The 18,592-nt window shown below is 40.6% G+C and overlaps 1 protein-coding gene across 1 annotated transcript in view; it reads left to right on the plus strand.

Annotated features, from left to right (window-relative positions):
- Window positions 1-2,236: 2,236 nt before the first annotated feature.
- STAG1 (stromal antigen 1) overlaps window positions 2,237-18,592 on the plus strand; it is a 410,325-nt gene continuing 393,969 nt past the window's right edge. Inside the window, exon 1 of the mRNA XM_023260539.2 lies at window positions 2,237-2,415. The gene's annotated coding sequence lies outside the window, so the exon portion shown is untranslated. The remainder of the gene's footprint in view (window positions 2,416-18,592) is intronic.

The raw sequence follows: 18,592 nt of genomic DNA on the forward strand, positions 1-18,592 counted from the left end.
TTAAAATTTTTTTTTAAAGATTATTTATTTTGAGAGAGAGAGAACAGGGGAGGGGCAGAGAGAGGGAGAGAGAATCCCAAGCAGGCCCCGTGCCATCAGTGCAGAGCCTGCCCCTATGTGGGGCTCAAACCCACAAACCGTGAGATCATGACCTGAGCTGAAGTCAAGAGTGGGCCTCCTAACCTACAGAGCCATCCAGGCACCCCTATTTTGGGAGACTTCCTAAGTGAAAGAATATAGTGGAGAAGAACAGAGAGCTAGGAGTTGAATTATTGGATGGAAGAAAGAGGAGGAGCTAGCAAAGGAATAAGACCAGTAAACCAGGTGGGTTGTAGATAATAGGAATTGTCTTACAATAAAGGGAAATAGGGCTTTAAAGAGAGGATAGGGATTGGTATGCCAAGAAAATGAGGAATGAAAGAACGGCTGGAAATTAGAACTCTGTTGACCTTAAAGTGTAATTTCATTTTGCTGTTATAAAGTCTGATTAATACACGCTAAGGAATAAAGTGTAAATGGAGGTGGTGATTACACCCTGTCAGAAATGTGACAGCGAAAGGAAGGTTGATAGTATCGTTACTCAAGAGAATAGTAGCACTGAAATTTTAAAAAGACAATGGAAACTGTGTGTTGAAAAGCAGAAAAGAAACTGACGGATAAGGACATGAAGATACAAGACCTTAAGAAAGTAGTGGTGGAAGGAAGTGGGAAGGGATGGCATTCATAGTCCAGGGAGGACTGGCTTTGGAGAGAAGGGGAGAACAGGCTAATTTGATGAGAATTTTTGAGATCATGAACAGAATGTGACTACAGATATTTTAAGATGGAGAGAATATCAAACCAGAATTGGGAATTCCAGAGCTTAGATTCCAGGAAACTAAATGAAGTTACCTATTAGTATGGATTGGGACTGGAACCTTTAATAAGGAAAGCTGTAAAGCCTTTGAGGAAAATATGAGAAGTCAACCAGAGATTAGTTAAAAAAAAAAAATTATAGATGGGAGGCCAGTCACGAATTCATACCCGACTAGGTCGACTGTGACTTCCTCCAGTGAAACAGCCACACACTTTGTGACCTTTGGGAAAGAAACAGGTAATAGGGGTAATTTATTGGAAATTGGGTCTGAAGACTAAAGGATTTAAGGGATTCTAAGGCAATATTAAAACAGAGCTGGCTCTAGCAATAAAGAATTTTCATGAATGGGGCTGCTGACCAGGTAGATTAAGGATTCACTTTTGTATTGAAAAGTTGTGAGCAGGTGAAATGTAGGAGCCACTGCCACAGAAAGGCGGGTAGAAGAGGCGACGTTCAAGGACATATTTTGGTTACATTTCACGTTAGTCAATACGTTCATTTCAGAGCCACTGAGAGTTGTCCTACGCTGTGGGAAGAGAACTCTCAAAGCTGAGGCTGTATTTTCCCAGTGCAGCTACATTCCTTTTTCACTAACTAGCCAATGCTGCCGCCTTATGCAAAGCCGGCACTACGGAGAGGATCTGCTTTACAGAGGCAGGGACGACGCCAATCGGCCTGGGGCAGGCACTGTAGCGTCTAGGTCGGCAAGGGAGGGCCTAAACAGTTCTCGAAACCTTTTCACCCTCGCTCGCAAAACCGTCTTCCCAACAGTCAACAAAAGGTAGCTAATACAATGCTAAGCTCAGAGGCCCTCGTTAGACCCAGGAGAGTTGGATGAAGAGCTTGGCACCTTCACTCCCTCCTATTTCCGCAGAGCGCTTCCCGGACGTGGGGTGGAGGCAGCACAAGTCAGACGAGGCTGCAGGGAAGCGCCAGTCTCGCGACCTGGGGAGGGGCTTCAGTGAACCGGCCGGGGGCGGGCCTCCCTCCCAGGTCTCGGAAAAGCTCCGAAAATGGCGGGCGGCAACTCGGCTAGCAGGGCGCGCAGGCGCCACCGTGGCCGTCTTTCTGCCAGCCTCAGGCGGCCCAAGAACCGTCCACAGCGCCCTCACCAAGAGGTATCCGCCGATTGCGATTGGCTGAGCTAGGCTACGGCTCCGTGTGGGGGCGGGGTCTCCACGCAGCGGCCACGTTTCCCGCCCCGCTGGTGCGCGTGCGCGCAATCCCCACAGGAAAGCGTTTGCGCGCGTCCCCGCTGCGGTCCCCAGCTCGCGCCTCAGCTCCCTCCCCTTTCCGGGCAGGCCCGTCCCGTCAGCTAGGCAGTAAGCGCCGCGGCCAGCAGAGGGCGGTCCGGACCCAAGTCTGCAGCGGCGCCATTGGCGTGTGGAAAATGCCACCAGATGGCGGGTTAGGATTGCAGCTCCGTTGAAGGCGCGGCCCCCGCTCCCGAACCCCCGGCGACCACCCCGTAACAACCCCCCCACATCGGGAATAACACACCGGAGACTTTTGGGGGGAAACTAGGTCGACGGCCGGCGGCGCCCGGATGGGCAGCTGAGGTGAGTGCGGGCGGCGGCGACGGCGGCGGGGGGCGGGAAAGGGGGAATGCGGCGGCAGCGGCGCGGGGGCTGGAAGCGCGGATCCAAGATGGAGGTCGGGCGAGAGCGAGAGAGCGAGAGAGCGCGAGCGAGGAGCGGGCGGGCGGGCCGGGCGCGGGCCCCGCGCGGGGGAGGGAGGCCGCGTGGGCCTGTGCGGGGCGCGGCGGTCGCTGGCCGTCCGGGCGCCCAGGGGGCGGCTGTGGGCGCGGCGGGCACCCCAGAGCCCTCGTCCCTCCCCACCCCTCCCGCGGGCCTGAAAATCGTGCCCCCGCCCGCTCGGGCACTACAGCGACGGGCGCGGGAGCCTTTGTGGCGCGCTCGGGCCCGTCGCCAAGCCCGCCCTCCGCCCTCCGCCCCCCCCCCCCCCGGACTCTCGGGACTCGCCCGCGCCCGGCGGGGCCGGGCCGAGGCGGGCTGGTGCGAATGCCTTTCGCCGCCCGCCGCCCTGCGTTTCTGCGGTGTTTTAGCGGCGGCGTCGTCACATGACAACAAGCTCGCCTCAGCGGAGGGGCCTGGGGGTCGCTCGGCGTGGCGGCCGGCCGGGGCCTCTTCTTGGTGGGGTGGGGCAGGGGGCTTGCGACTGGGGGAGAGGGGGCTTCGAAGCCAGGCTTTCCCGCTATCTGCCCTCCCCGCCCCCGACGGAGGCCTCACTGTAAAACGTGTCCAGACCGGAGCACTGCCCCGCTAGTTTGCCAATTCCCCGGGAGAAGAGGCCAATAAAAGTTGTTTTCCCTCCTTTCTCGGGGTGGGGGCGGGGTGAAGAGCTGGGAAACTGGAGTGCCTGGAGTTGGACCTGGGCCTCGATTGGAGTGTCTGAACTGGGTGCTTCTTGTGTGCTCTAGGGACTTAAAAAATTTTCAGGTCTTAGGATTGTCACGTCACCCTTTCTACCCACATTTGAAATGTTATCGATTCTCTTCACATTGCAGAGAATCGTGCCCGGGGCGTATAAATCATGGGATGGTTTTGGAAGCTTATAGACTCAAAACAATGCTGTTTGTATGTGACGGTAGCGAATTATTTGCTGTTAAAGTTCTTGTTAAGGTGATGAATATAGTTTATTCCTTCGCGTGGTCGTGACTAGAAAGGACTATATTTTTCATCTTCCTAGGAAATACAGTGTTTGTGAAAGTATTTGAATTAGTATAAAGAAAGTTGTGTGATTTGTAACTTGTGGGATTCGAATACGACTCTACCTTTTAGTTTTCCATGTGTGTTTTAAGAAAATTGCAAATTTTTATGGTGAAATATACACAACAGTGAACATAAAAGGACTTATTTATTGTACGAAATATTGTGCCATGTTCTCATATTTACAGTGATGATTTCAGATTTAAAAAATTGCATAAGGGGAGAAATACTGAAAGATATGGAAAGGGTGTCTACTTGCTTTTGATTTTTGTGAACACGTAACACTGATTGTTTGCTTTCTAAATAAAGTTCTGGGAAACCTACAGGTGTTTTGCTAATTTTTTTTCTTCACATTTATAATAAATGTAATTTAAATTTATTCAAGCAGTTTACCGATGGTCATTTTTACAGCCAGACTACTTTTGAGTGGAAATTTCTCAGTATCCACTTTAGTTTTGATGTTCTTACAAAGCTGAGTTACTGAAATAGATGTGAAAGGTGGGAAATTATGTTACTAGGATTGTTTCCTTTGAAGACAGTAATAAAATTAACTGTTGATTTCAATGGCGTTTTTAAAGCTTTAAGGGGGGTGTGGTGTAGGGGAAAGAGCTCTGGAAGTTACTTTAAACATTCCCCAGGTTTATTGTCTTTGGGATATCACTCTCTGAGCCTTACTTTTCTCATCACTAAAATGGAAGATTATAAAGTATAGGGTAGTTTAACAAAGCTTAAACATTTTATACCATTTTAGCTTTTCCCTTTGATTCTGGATCTGTGTATCTTCATAATCAGTGCAGTTGCATATAGTGTACTGGGGAAAAAGATACATCTTTTTTGCAGCGTGGGTGCATGGGTACAAGAGCACCTGGCTCCAGGCATCAGTCACAATGGGTCTTACTGGCTCAGTGCAGTCTTTATTGCTTGTGGGTGTACTTTTGGTCCCATCAGGGGATGCTTTGCCTTTTGGGTGTTTTGCCTGATTTAAGAGAGGAGCTGGAAAGAGGAGTTTAATCAGTTAGAAAGTACAGACTGATGTCAAAATGGAGGTAGTTGGAAGTTCTCTTCTTCGATTTTTCCCCTTTTCTCTTTGCTGCTTAATCCTATAGTAAAGGAGTATGTTCATTTTCATCCTTTCTTTCTTTTCTTTTCTTTCTTTTTTTTTTTTTTAGTTTTTAACATTTGTTCATTTTTGACAGCGTGAGCGGGGAGGGGCAGAGAGAGAGGGAGACAGAGAATCTAAAGCAGGCTCCAGGCTCTGAACTGTCAGCACAGAGCCCGACACGGAGCTCAAACCCATGAACAGTGAGATCATGACCTGAGTGGAAGTTGGGCACTCAACCAACTGAGCCACCCAGGCGCCCTGGAGTATGTTCATTTTCTTTTGACCTTTAGACTCCCCTTTAAGACCCCTTTTTAAAGCTCATCTCCTTAGGCCAGACCCACCCAAGATAATTTCCTTTTTGGCACACTCAACTGATTAGGGACCTTAAATACATATGCGAAATCTGTTTGCCATGTAACCACCCCTGGAATGATACCCCATTATGTTTACAGGTCCCCTACACTCAAAGGGAAGGTAATTTATAGGATGTGGGTCATTGAGGGTTCTTAGAATTTTGCCTGCCATTGGGAAAGGCGTATCTTTACGTTTGTGTCTTTAGAATCCAGACATACAAGGAGAGCACCGAGGGAGAGCAATAACCCACTTGATAAATTTACTCATACTTACTTGTCTTTAAACCTTTTACTTTTCCATTATTTCCTTGTACCTCATTTTAAGTGCCTCCCTCTATAAAAATATTTTATTGCATTTAAAAGAAATTAAAAACTAGAATTAAAAAACTTAAGGTAATAAGGCAATAGGAAATTATCATTATTCCTTCATACCTATTGTTTTACCCATTTTAGAGATAAGATTGAATCTAATAAGGTAAGAGATTTTAATGCTTAAGCCATTAAGTGACAGGTAGATTCACATACTGATTGCAGCAGGCAATTGCTGTGGCTTGATTGGTCTGCAGATTGTAAAGAAGTTGTTCTTACGAAAATAGTTATTTGTAAGGGTCAGAGATATTGTTGGTGGAACAAAGAAGGTAGCAGAAGGTGGTATGTGGGATGGTTTGAGTCCAAGAAGCAAAATATTTTCAAGAGGAGGCAATTAGGAGAGTTATAGTTAAGGATATCAAGCTTTAAAGAATATATAAAGAATTTAAAGAATATAGCTCTTCAATATAAAGAGTTAAAATTGTTAGGAGGATACAATTTGATTTCTTAATAGAGAGGTAATATAATAGGGGCTTGGTAAATCTTTGTTAGCCGAATAAGCATATCAATTTTTAGAATTAAGGTATTTCTACCTAAAGCAGGAAGTAGAGACCTAAAAGAATATTCTTACTTAAGCCCCAGGATGAGATGAATCTTGAGATGGGAATTAGGGGAATGCCTGCAGAGAAGGAGGGGTTAGCTTTCTGTCATTTCAATAGTTAAGAGGATAGGATCCTAGATTCCTACCTTAGTGCTGAGAGAAACCCTGTTTTATTGAGAAATGTGATTCTTTTAAAGTGAGCTTTAAGTAGGTCATAGACCAGTTGGTTTTATAGAATCTTTTCTCCATATAATTCATCCCTTATTGCTTCCCTTAGGTTTTTCCTCCTCCTCTTTTAATTCTGTTTTTGCCAGTTTGTGCTTGAAGGACATCTTAAATCCTACTTTTTTTTTTTTTATAAAATACATTCCTTTGTGCTATGGGCAGAAAGGGTGCACTATTAAGTTGCCCAAATATCTCATAGAGTTTTGCTATAATTAAACAGCTGCAGTAATAGCTTTTAACTTGCTAGAAGCTCACAGGTAACAAAAAAATTTTACATTGTGACCCAATACAAACACACACACACACACACACACACACACACAGGAAATAAAAGTTTCATGAAATAGTATTTAGCCTTTATGTTGTGCTCTCAGATATTTTCAGATTTTGTTTTTTATTTTTATTTTTTTTTTTAATTTTTTTTTTCAACGTTTATTTATTTTTGGGACAGAGAGAGACAGAGCATGAACGGGGGAGGGGCAGAGAGAGAGGGAGACACAGAATCGGAAACAGGCTCCAGGCTCTGAGCCATCAGCCCAGAGCCTGACGCGGGGCTTGAACTCACGGACCGCGAGATTGTGACCTGGCTGAAGTCGGACACTTAACCGACTGCGCCACCCAGGCGCCCCAGATTTTGTTTTTTAAATAAAGAATGTTGGTTGCATCTCACCTAAGTGATACCGTGACTTCGAACTGGAGAGCAGTGAATTATACCTTGGTAATCAGGAGGGTGCCAAGTAAAACCATAAGAGGAAACCATTTTGCTTCTGTCAAATTGGCAAACATTAAACATTCTGATAATATCAAGTGTTGGTGAGAATGTGAAGAAATTATACTCCTGCTTTTGGCAGTGGTATAAATTGACACAGTTATTTTGCAGAAGAATTTGTTTTATCCTTGATTTCTAGGATAATTTTCACTTGGTCGGAGTATTTCATGTTTCATATTTAATGTTTTGTTTAGGGGTTTGGAGATATTCATAAGGGATGTTGCTTTGTAGTTTTCTTTGGTGGTACTGTCTTTGTCAGGTTTCAGTATATGGTTATGATGGCCTCATAAAATAGGTCTGTTTACTGAAATAATTTGTCTAGCATTGATATTCATTCTGAATTGAGTGTTTACTAGAATTCACCAATGGTACCGCCTAGATACGGATTTTTTTTGTGGGGGGGGGGAAGGTTTTTGATAACATTCAAATTTAGTTTTGTTAGTAGACATGGCTGTTTAGATTTTTTTTCATCATGTCAGTTTTGATAAATTGTATTTAAACGACATTTGTTCATCTCATTTGATTTATTGATATAGTTTACAAGATTCCCTTGTTATCCTTCTAATGTCTGTAGGATCTGTAGTGGTATCTTCTCTTTAATTTCTGGTGGTGTATGTTCTTTCTTTTTTTCTTGACCAGTTTTCATTCTTGGTTTACCAGTATTACTGTCTTTTCAGGTAATAACATCGCTACTTTTCTCCATTCATCTTCTCTATCTCATTTTTTTCTTTTCCTTATAATTTTTTTCTTCTACATATTTGCTCTTTTTTCTCTAGTTTCTTTTTAAAATATTTATTTTGAGAGAGAGAGAGAGAGAGAGAGAGAGAGAGGGAAAAGATGGGTGAGGGGTAAAGAGAGCGAGAGAGAGAATCCCAAGCAGGCTCCATGTTCAGTGCAGAGCCTGATGAGAGGCTCAGTCCCACGAACTGTGAGATCATGACCTGAGCTGAAATCGAGAGTCAGCTGCTCAACAGACTGCTCCACCCAAGTGCCCCATCTCTTTTTTCTAGCTTCTTAAAGTGGAACCTTAGGTCATAAATTTTGGACATTTCTTGTTTTCTTTCCTTCCTTCCTCCCTTCCTTCCTTTTTCTTTTTAATGTTTATTTTGAGGAAGAAAGAGAGTGTGAGTGGGGGGAGGGAAGAGAGAGAGGCAGGCACAGAATCTGAAGCAGGCTGTAGGCTCTGAGCTGTCTGCACAGAGCTTTACGCTTGAACTCATGAACTGTGAGACCATGACCTGAGCTGAAGTCTGACACTTAACTGATTGAACCACCCAGGTGCTCCATAGATATTTCTTGTTTTCTAATATGAACATTGAAAACTATCGATTTTTCTATAAACACTGCTGTATTCCGCAGATTTTCATATGTTGTATTTTTGTTACTCAGTTTGAAATAGTTTATTTGCTTTGTAATTTCTTTGATATGTGGATTACTTAAAAATGTGTTCAATTTTCAAACATTGGGGATGATTTTAGAGATCTTGTTATTGATTTCTAACTTAATTTCATTTTGAGGTCAGAGAATATACTGTATGATTTTAATTCCTTAAAATTTATTGAACCTTGTTTCATGGTCTTTCGTGGTAAATGTATCACACTTGAAAACAATGTGTATTCTGCAGTTGTTGAGTGTAGTATTCTGTAAATATCAATTAGATTAAGGTGTAGCATTTTCAAGTAATTTGTGTATTTGCTGTTATTTTTGTTTGTTTTTTAATTTTGGAGAGAGGTCTAGTTCTTTTAGTTGCTGAGAGGGAGGTTAAAATATACAACTATTACTTTAGTCATAATTGCCTATTTCTTACAGTTATCTATTTCTCCTTTAATTTTGTCAATTTTTGTTTTATGTATTTTGAAACTCTGTTTTTAGGCACATACAGTTTATAATATGTCTTCCTGATGAACTGATCTTTTTACCATTAAGAAATATTTTTATTTATTCGTGGTAATACTTTTCAGGTCTACTTTATGTGATATTAATATAGCCACTTCAACTTTCTCGAGCTTACTCTTTTCATTGTATATCTTTTTTACTGATTTACTTAAAAAACTTTTTTTCTTTGTATTTTACATATACCTCTTGAAGGCAGCATGTAGTTGTTTTGCTTTTTTCTTCTTTCTGATAATATGGAAGTGGAATCTTTCACTTACAATAGACATTGATTATGTGGTAATGTCATGAATGGTGAAAGGCCTGAGATTTTACCCTACTTGAGGGCTAACAAGTTAACCTGCCACAGTTTAATGGATGCTGGTAGGAGCCATGGGGCTCCTTGATCAGAGGTAAAGAACAATGCATTACAGCAATACCATTAGTGGTAAGTGGCAGTGTTTATAAACCACAGTATCCTGGGTAGTGTTGTATACTAATTTTTCCAAGTCCATACAGCTAGTTAATGACAGAATCAGCATTTGCATCAGATCTCTGAGCCCCAATTTTTATGCACTATGGTAGTGTTAAGATCTGTATATGCAGTGGGGAAACTTGAACTTATGATAACTGGTAAGCATGCTTCCCATTTTCTTTGAAGGAGATGCTGTTTGTCTTTCCAAGATTGTTCACTATACTAATATTCTTGAAAAGATTGGGACATGGGCATTCAGTGCCTCTGTTTTGAAGATATGCAGAAAAGTGAGAGACCCATGGAGGATTGTCTCCCAAAACTTCCCAGTGAATTTTCTTAGTTTTCCCTATGTTATTTGTGATTTAGTTTTCCTTATATTTCTCATATGGCTACAACCTAGTCTTTCAGCTCTATCTCTGTACTATGCTTCTCTTTGAGTTTTTGCTTTCCGCAAATTGGATTAACATACCTGTATCCTAGCCTATCTTCCCATCTTTGTTCTGTTTTATATGTGTATTGAGCATTTACTATGTATCAATAAATGTTTTGCAGTAAGCTGATGAGGTGGTTATTGTTATATTATCCATTTTATAGGTTAGATTAAATTTAGTATTAATTAGATTAAACTTCCCAAGTTTGTGATGGGAGAGGGGCACAATGTAAAGAAATCTTTGGAGTATTGTTTGTTGACCTTAGTAGGGGGTATATGGGGTGTTTGCTTATAAAGCAAACAGTTCTTTAAACTGTTATTGAGATTTTATGTATTGTGCTGCATAATTGATACAGCTCACAAAGAAAAAAATAAAAAGTAAATACTGAGTTGTAGTATCTGTCTGTAAAATCTTTCCTGATAACTTCGCCAGCACTTATCCTCTATATATTTTCATTTGTTCCAATTGTTTTATTGCATTTATTGTTGGCATCACAAGGTCTGATAAGTGGTAGTCTTTGTGAGGCACAGTATCCTGTGTAGTATTGTACATTGATTGTCCCAAGGCTGTACAGCTAATAAATGATACAGCCAGTATTTAAGCCAGCCCAGGCTTACTTTCTGAATCCAGACTCTAAATCTCTTAAAAGGTAATTTTTCTCTCAGCCTCATTTCTGCATGTTGAAATCCTTTGCATTTTGAAGTTTATTTTATAGAGATTTAGTTTTCTTCCCTGTTCCACCATATAATGGTTGTGTGGTCTTGGGTGGAACATTTGATTTCTGGAGGTCTTCGTTGTCTTATCTCTATGATGGGAATCCAATTAAGATTTTTTTTCGATAAATATTTTTGAGGGTCGATTCCATGATGAGTAGTGAGTATATAAAATTCATAAATACATAGGTTTTGCTCTTAAGTTTCTGTTCTATTAGGAGAGATTAAAAACTAAAACAAAAACCCCAAAGCAGTAAAAGAAACTAACAGGAATAATACATGAAATGTTGTGGAGGGGGTTAGGTTCAAGATACTTTGGAAGCATAAAATGCAGAATTATGGGGAGCTGGCTCCCCCCCCCGCCCCGAAATAGTAAATGGAAGCCACAAACAAAGTCAAAAGAGTTTTTCAGCAGAGCCCCTTTCTTTTCTATTCATGGTGACATTAATAATTAAATATTACTGGTACTGTTTTTAGGCTGTCTGACAAAATTTCTCTTCTGATTATTGAATTGGTTTAAAGGTCCAGGTAGAGATTTGAGAGATCATTGCCTATCTTCTCAATCTTAGAGAGGCAGACAAAATGGGCTTTATACATAGTCAAGCATGAACATGACCTGGTTGTCTCTTTTGAGGTACCTGATTCCCTCTTACTCTCAAAGCTCTGTTGACCCTGATTATATCAGGTTATTATTTTTTCTGTCTCACGTATAGCACTGAGAGGTAGGTGTCCTCTATTCTCTAGTAGAGATAGTATAAAGTAGCAAATGTGCAGAAATTTTTATGACATAATGCAGGATATAAAAGCTAAAAATATCTTAAGTTGTGTTCTACTTTATTATTAGAGCTTAAATTCCATTTTGGGAGGAAAATGCATTTCTGTGTGTTTTACATTGTTAGGGATAGTCAAAAAGTTTGTATGTTTACAGGTGAAGGAAGCACTATCCCATGATAAATGGCCAAGAAAGCCATTGTGTAAGAGAATTGCTAGCACGTGAGTCACACTGCCTGTATTAAAATCTTTGTTTTTTTTAATGCTTAATTATTTATTTTGAGAGAGAGAGAGCATGTGCACAAGCAGGGGACAGGCAGAGAGGGAGAGAGAGAATCCCAAGCAGGCTACACACTGTCCATGCAAAGCCCAGCAAGGGGCTTGATTTCACAAACTGCTAAGTCATGACCTGAGCTGAAATCAGGAGTCTGACAGAACCACCCAGGCACCCCACCTCTGTTAAATTGTAATGCAGCCCTTTCCTAGGTATGTAAACTTGGTGAGTTCTTTAACTTCTCTAACCCTCAGTTTTCTCATCTCTAAAATGGGAATAAAAGCATACCTCTGGAGGCACCTGGGTGGCTCAGTGGGTGAAGTTGTGCGACTTCACCTCAGTCATGATCTCACAGCTAGTGACTTCCAGCCCTGTGTCAGGCTCTGTGCTGACAGCTCAGACCCTGGAGCCTTCTATGAATTCTGTGTCTCTGTCTCTCTCTGTCCCTTTCCTGCTCGTGCTCTCTCTCTCAAAAATAAGTATTTAAAAAAAAAAAAAACCAAAACATACCTCTGTCATAGGTTGCTGTAGAAGTTAAAAAGTTAGCTTTTAACTGTTAGACTGTATTGCATTGCACATAAATTCAAAGGACATTAATTTTGCATTTAAAAGGTGAATAAAATTATAGATAAATGATGAGGTTACTTTCCAGAAGCAAAGAATTTTAATTAATTTTGTCTTATCAGCACATAGAACTAGTATTAGATTAAAACTATTAAGTATTAGATAAAACTATTAAGAGTGGTTAGAGGATGAGATATTCTGGTTAACTAAGATGAGGTTTATAGCCAGAATTTTCTGCTTATTGTTAAACATTTTAAAAATTAGGCTCTTTTTTTTTCTTTTTTTTTCCAATATATGAAATTTATTGTCAAGTTGGTTTCCATACAACACCCAGTGTTCATCCCAAAAGGTGCCTTCCTTGATACCCATCACCCACCATCCCCTATCTTTTTTCTTTTTTTTTTTTTTTTTCAACGTTTATTTATTTTTGGGACAGAGAGAGACAGAGCATGAACGGGGGAGGGGCAGAGAGAGGGAGACACAGAATCGGAAACAGGCTCCAGGCTCCTAGCCATCAGCCCAGAGCCCGACGCGGGGCTCGAACTCACGGACCGCGAGATCGTGACCTGGCTGAAGTCGGACGCTTAACCGACTGTGCCACCCAGGCGCCCCTCTTTTTTCTTTCTTAAGAATGTACTGCTTCCTGTAAAGGTATTGTAATCCTTTCTTGGTAATTGAGAAATTTTGATAGTTGTAGTACCAGGATTATTATTTACAAATAATAGTTTTGCATGTGTAATTTTGCATACAAAAAGATTAGGAATGAATTTTACCGAGAGCAGAATTTATGTTCAAAGTTACATCTTTGAGAAAATTCTTAGACAAAATAAGATAGTGACTGCTTTGTCCTTTCATAAAAATGGGATACAAGGAACAAAACCCTCAAGTTTTTAAGTTATGAATATTTAGTATTTTATTTTATAAATGTAAAGGCAGCATGGTATTAGAAAACTAGCGAAGGGGTAGAGACCTGAGTTTTAATTACAGCTCTACCACTAATTAGTATGTGTCTTTGAATCATTACTTCTCTGGGTCTCAGTTTCTTCATTGTGAAATTAGTGTCTTGGACCTAGTTTCCAAGATTCCTGCACATTTTTTAGTGTCTACTGAAAAATACTCAGAAAATCAACTCTGAATCAGGTAACGCATAGGTTTTGATTTGAAAGTCTTTAATTTTGAAATACCTAAGTGTATTTTCTGCAGGCTCCTTATGCCTTCTGATCTCCCATCTGGTTATTAGAAAAATTTGTGCTTTCTTCTAGCTGATAAGTGTACAGACCAAAACGTTATTATTTAGATAGTTATTTATAGCTTTTGGTGCCAGCTATGGGTGTGTGTTTGCTTCTTTATTTGGTGAGAAAGAGCTATATTAGCAACTGTTTTCATACAATTTTATTCATTGTAAGTCATTCATGCATTTATTGAAATTTACAGTGAGCCATACACTGTGGGTATAAAGACATTAAAACAGTTCTTGTTGTTCTATGTACAGAGAAAATGACTCATGACTTAGTACTTAACTGATACCTTCTCCATCCTTTCCTGATAGCCTTATTGCTCCTTCTCTCCCTCCTTTCCTCATATCCGGGGTTGGTCTAGGTGTACTTCCTTTGTGTTTTAGTAGTAATGCTATGCCAGGGCTGTCATGACTGATTGTAGAATTGGTGCTCTGCATAAAGGTGTCTGGCCAAGGGAGTAGGTGGGGGCTGAAATCCAGATTTCATTCTGTTTTGACAGACTATCCATTTGCCTTTTTCACCTTTTTAAAATTTATCCAAAGGAGGCCTCTTTACCTAACTTTTGTAGTCGCATATGCTAGCATTAGTGTACCATTAAGAACATTCTATAGTGGTTTTTTTTCCTAGTCAAGTTTTATAGTATGTGATAAGTGTCTTGAGGTGATTTGATGAAATGAGCAATTGCTTCCTGAAAGTGAATTCTTAAGTAAGTTTTGAAAGAAAAGTGATAGTTAGCCAGTCAAGAGTGGGATGGTGGAGATAGGAATGCCATTTTAGGTGAATATAAAGGGACAGGGTTGTGATCTAGGGTTGCCTGGTGGTTCTCAAAGTGTGGTCCATGCAGCAGCAGTGTCAATATTATCTGGGAGCTTGTTAAGAAATACATCTTCTTGGACCTTTCCCAAGTCCACCTAAGTTAGAAATTTTGCAGAGAGACATCAACAATTTTTAACAGGTCTTTCTGATGTCTCTGATACATGCTGAAGTTTGAGAGGTACTACTATAGTCCACTTGTTGAGGAAGTATTAGTTCAGTGTGTGTTCAGAGTATTGGTTACCTGTGGAGGAGTGATTAAAATATAGAGCTGTAAGTAGTGATAAGAATTCTTAGTGTGCCAAACTAAAGAGTTTGAACTTTGTCTTTAGGCCAGTGGCTGCACATAAGAATCATGTAGGAGCTTTAAAAATATACCAGTGATTGGGATCTACCTCAGATCAGCTTCCACAAATCTGAGTTTCTGATGCACAGTGAGGGTTATGAACTATATAATTGTTAGACCTTGGTTACTGATTATAATAGTACATATGTTTTTTGAAGGTGTGTTAAATACTGTATCTAGTAGCATAATAGTAATGAAATGCCACAGCAATCTTTTTTTTTTTTTTTTCTTTTTAAAGAGAGCGCAAGGTGGGGAAAGGACAGAGGGAGAAAGAGAGAGACTTAAGATCCCTCAACTCTGGGAACATGACCTGAGCCAAAATCAAGAGTAGGATGCTCAACCAACTGAGACACCCCCAGGTGCCCCTAGATAGCACAGAAGTCTTATGTTGGTATTATTCCCATTTCACAGGTTAGGTAGAGAGGTTAAGTACCTTTTCCCAGTATTACCTAGCTAGGAAGTGGTGAGTTTGAATACAGGGTTTTGTGACTCTAATCTCTGAAAGCAACCCTTTTTTTTTTTTTTTGTAACGTTTGTTTATTTTTGAGAGAGACAGTACCAGTGGGGGAGTAGCAGAGAGACAGAGGGAGATGCAGAATCCGAAGCAGGCTCCAGGCCCTGAGCTGTCAGTTTAGAGCCTGATGTGGGCCTTGGATTCACGATCATGACCTGAGTCGAAGTCAGATGCCTAACCAACTGAGCCACCCAGGCGCCCCTTAAAGCAATCTTTTTAAACCAGGGCTCATGAACTTTGATTAGAACATAATCACGTGTTTATCTTCATTAACCTATAGGCAAGATTTGGCATTTTCTTTGATTTCGAATGTGGGCAGCAAATCACAGATGCACTAGCAATACTTGTGGTTTTGTTACCAATAGAAATCAAGTATTTTTTTTTTTTAATTTTTTTTTCAACGTTTTTATTTATTTTTGGGACAGAGAGAGACAGAGCATGAATGGGGGAGGGGCAGAGAGAGAGGGAGACACAGAATCGGAAACAGGCTCCAGGCTCTGAGCCATCAGCCCAGAGCCCGACGCGGGGCTCGAACTCCCGGACCGCGAGATCATGACCTGGCTGAAGTCGGACGCTTAACCGACTGCGCCACCCAGGCGCCCCTATAATGTGTACTTTAAAAATCAGGCTAATTGTTAGATGCAACTTTAGATCTTTTATTTACTGTGTCAGAGAAGCTTATATTACTACATCACAAATTTGCTTTTTTAGTTTGTTAGCAATTATATTTGGATATAATAGGTAATTCCTTAACTAAGCATGGTACCATTTGCTGAGTTTAGTGGATAGCTTGATGTATAGGGTGGACAGGGAATGAAAAAGTCCATTTATTTGGTTATCTCTCAGAAAAGAGATCCTTAGAGATAGTCTCTTTTCTTCCCCACTCTTCTTTGACTTGTTAAATAGGACTGAAACCCAAATTCTTTGTTACATGTGAAAGTTAGTAGATTAAAAAAAATGCTTTGGGTTTAGAGTGCTTTTTTTTCTAAGCTCTTCCTAAAAAACTTAGAGAAGAAAAAGATACGCATTATCTCACCAGGCATTATAACTACCCTGTGGTCTGATACAGTGTTGTTCAATAGAACTTACTGCAGTGATGCACATGTTTAAGAAACAAAATTATATCATAGTAGTTAACAGCAATATAATAATATCGTATAATATTGCTAATAGGATTTCTTATACATCAAACACTGTTCTGAGCATTTTAATATGTTATGTAATTCTTACAACTCTGTGAGGTGGGTACTATGGTTAAGTCTCAGTTTCTAGATGAGGAAACTGAGACCCAGTGAAGTTAAGTGATTTTCCAAAGGTCACATAACTAGTAATTAGCAGGACGAGGATTCAGACTGGCTATTTGGCTTCCTTTATGTTCCCTTTGTAATACTACTTTCCTCAAACCCCCAAATGCATTACAGAATGCTGTTAGAAATAGTATATTAAAGGTAATTTAAGAGAAATAATTTTGTTCTAATTATTAACTAAATATTATGTAGTACTTTATAGTATTTTGCCCTTTGTTGTTATTTGAGTCTAATCATGAACTCAGTTTACTATTTTATTTCCTATAAGTAGACTTGTATTAGATGTAGTAGGTATTTTTAGTAACCAACACTGATATTATTAAACAGCAATTTTGATCCCCCCTCCCCACCCAAGGTTAATTTAAAGCTGGGTCCAAAAACTGAATATATAATACGATTATTTTGTTTACTGACATTAATTGCAATGTACTTCTGAGCTCATTTTGTGATAAATTGGTTTTGGTTAATGGATATTTGGCTTTCCCTAGTCAGTGTATATGAATAACTAATCTACGTTACACCCAGTATGTTCATGGAGGTGCAGAAAGGGAAATATCTTTTGGGGATGGAGTTCTATTCTTAACCATATTCAGAGCAAGCTTGTGGTAGAGTGAGATTAAAAGGGGCAAGAGATGGGGGGTGCCTGGGTGGCTCAGTTGGTTGAGCGTCCGACTTCGGCTCAGGTCATGATCTCACGGTTTCTGGGTTTGGGCTCGCGTTGGGCTCTGTGCTGACAGCTTGGAGCCTGGAGCCTGCTTTGTATTCTGTGTCTCCCTCTCTCTCTGTTCCTCCCCCGCTCGTGCTCTCTTTATGTCTCTCAAAAATAAATAAAAATGTTAAAAAAAATTAAAAAATAAAAAGGGGCAAGAGAGGTGGCATTTTTCAGGGCGACTGGCTGGTTCAGAGTATGTGACTCTTGATCTCAGGGTTGTGAGTTCAAGCCATACATTGGGCATGGAGCCTACTTTAAAAAAAAAAAAAGAGAAAGTGGTGTTTTTCATTTATCTGCTATTGGTATTGTGCTTAGTGCTTTACATACATAGCCATCATTTATCGAATACAGGCTCTTTATCACACCTTTCCAGTGCTTTAGGTTCATTACATATGGCATTCTACACAGCCCTTCAGAGAATATGATGTTGGCAAAGATATTTTACAAACGAGCATTGTTGGCTCTTCCTCTTTCTTGCATTTTCCTCCCCTCCACTTCAAGGGGGAATGATGGTAAATACAGGTGGGGAATGCAGTGGGGGTTGTGCTGAGGTTATCATTGATGCCAGTTCATCTAGTACTTAAGATTCTCCAGTTATAAGTTTATTTCATTTTGGCTACTTACTAGAAATACGACAGACGAGATATGTCCTCATGTGAGAGACAGCCAAGAATCAGGTAAACATAATAATTGTGTAGTGATTATGCTGTATTGATGCATGTACTGATGAATGCTATAAAGGGAATAAATTAGTTACTGTAATGGGTAATAATGAGATATATACATATATACAGTCAGGAAAGGCATTTTCCAGGACATGAAATTTAAGCTGGGACATGCACAGAACCTGGGCGAGAATTAAGCACAAGGAAGAGCAAAAGCAAAATTTCTATACCAGAAATGACTGTGGTATTTTAGGAAGTGAGAGAAGGTCATAGTGACTATAGAGGGAGCATAATGCAGGAAGAGTGTTAGTGGTATTACATGAGGTTAGAGAGGTAGGCCAGAGTTGGGATTATGTAGGGTATATGTAGGTTAGTAAGGGCTCTAATGAGAGTGCATTTTATTATTTAAAAACATCCCTCTAATTCAGTGGTTCTCAACAAGTTACTTTGCTTCTTCCCAGGGGGCATTTGGCAGTGTCTGCAGACAGTTTTGGTCGATACAACTGGGGCTGATGGTATATGCTACTGGCATCAGTGAGTAGAGGCCAGGGATGCTGCTAAACATTCACTGCACAGGATGGCCCCCTACAACAAGGAGTTATTACCCCAAAATGTTGATAGTGCCAAGGTGGAGAACTTACACTTCACCTGCTGTGTGAATATTTTCAGTGGGGGTGGAATGGAGGAGGGGAGGGTTAGGTTGTATTAGTGTGATAGTTCCTTGGGAATAAGGGTAATAATGGTACTAGTGTTCACAGTAGGAATGGTTTTGTGTTATGGAAGCTTACCTTTTAAGGAAATCAGTGGGAGGTGAAAATTTGCTTTTGCAGTGAGCTGTTTACCTAGTGTTAGAATTTGTTGAATGGGTAAAGAGGCAACAAGTTAAGAAATAGTTCTTAGGCAATATTATATAAGCTAAGTGATGAAATAAAAGTGATGAAATTGTGTACATG

This window comes from Felis catus, chromosome C2 (genome assembly GCF_018350175.1).
Source record: "Felis catus isolate Fca126 chromosome C2, F.catus_Fca126_mat1.0, whole genome shotgun sequence".
Lineage (NCBI taxonomy): Eukaryota > Metazoa > Chordata > Mammalia > Carnivora > Felidae > Felis > Felis catus.